General features: G+C 45.6%; 4 non-coding genes across 4 annotated transcripts; all 4 read right to left on the bottom strand.

Annotated features, from left to right (window-relative positions):
• Positions 1-187: 187 nt before the first annotated feature.
• On the bottom strand, positions 188-260 carry Pmar_PMAR025071. Its single transcript has one exon. It is a non-coding gene; the product is annotated as a tRNA-Thr (tRNA).
• A 146-nt stretch (positions 261-406) lies between these two features.
• Pmar_PMAR025070 lies at positions 407-479 on the bottom strand. Its single transcript has one exon. It is a non-coding gene; the product is annotated as a tRNA-Thr (tRNA).
• Positions 480-625: 146 nt separating this feature from the next.
• On the bottom strand, positions 626-698 carry Pmar_PMAR025069. The gene has a single exon. It is a non-coding gene; the product is annotated as a tRNA-Thr (tRNA).
• Positions 699-844: 146 nt separating this feature from the next.
• On the bottom strand, positions 845-917 carry Pmar_PMAR025068. Its single transcript has one exon. It is a non-coding gene; the product is annotated as a tRNA-Thr (tRNA).
• Positions 918-1,008: the final 91 nt, after the last annotated feature.

Genomic DNA, 1,008 nt, shown 5'->3' with positions numbered 1-1,008 from the left:
CCCGCTTACTAAGCGGGTGCTCTACCAACTAAGCTAAGAAGGCACGTTCCCTCAAGTGTAAAGTCTAACCATGTCTGAAATTTCACAATGAAACGCATACCACAATTCAAGTGGTGCAACAATTTGATACTAAATCTCAGTGAAAAATTACGAAATGCAGTCGGTTTCCGACAAGCGGACTCAGAGCTAGCTTCTGCCGGAGTTGAACCGACGACCTCCCGCTTACTAAGCGGGTGCTCTACCAACTAAGCTAAGAAGGCACGTTCCCTCGAGTGTGGAGTCTAACCATGCCATAGAATTCCACAATGAAACGTATACCACAATTCAAGTGGTGCAACGATTTGGTACTAAATTTCAGTGAAAAATTACGAAATTCAGTCGGTTTTCGACAAACGGACTCAGAGCTAGCCTTCTGCCGGAGTTGAACCGACGACCTCCCGCTTACTAAGCGGGTGCTCTACCAACTAAGCTAAGAAGACACGTTCCCTCGAGTGTAGAGTCTAACCATGCCATAGAATTCCACAATGAAACGCATACCACAATTCAAGCGGTGCAACAATTTGGTACTAAATTTCAGTGAAAAATTACGAAATGCAGTCGGTTTTCGACAAACGGACTCAGAGCTAGCCTTCTGCCGGAGTTGAACCGACGACCTCCCGCTTACTAAGCGGGTGCTCTACCAACTAATCTAAGAAGGCACGTTCCCTCAAGTGTGGAGTCTAACCATGCCATAGAATTCCACAATGAAACGCATACCACAATTCAAGTGGTGCAACAATTTGGTACTAAATTTCAGTGAAAAATTACGAAATGCAGTCGGTTTCCGACAAACGAACTCAGAGCTAGCCTTCTGTCGGAGTTGAACCGACGACCTCCCGCTTACTAAGAGGGTGCTCCACCAACTAAGCTAAGAAGGCACGTTACCTCGAGTGTGGAGTCTAACCATGCCATAGAATTCCACAATGAAACGCATACCACAATTCAAGTGGTGCAACAATTTGGTACTAA

The sequence above is a fragment of the Perkinsus marinus genome, assembly GCF_000006405.1.
Source record: "Perkinsus marinus ATCC 50983 genomic scaffold scf_1104296975586, whole genome shotgun sequence".
Lineage (NCBI taxonomy): Eukaryota > Perkinsozoa > Perkinsida > Perkinsidae > Perkinsus > Perkinsus marinus.
This window is presented reverse-complemented; position numbering and strand designations above follow the sequence as displayed.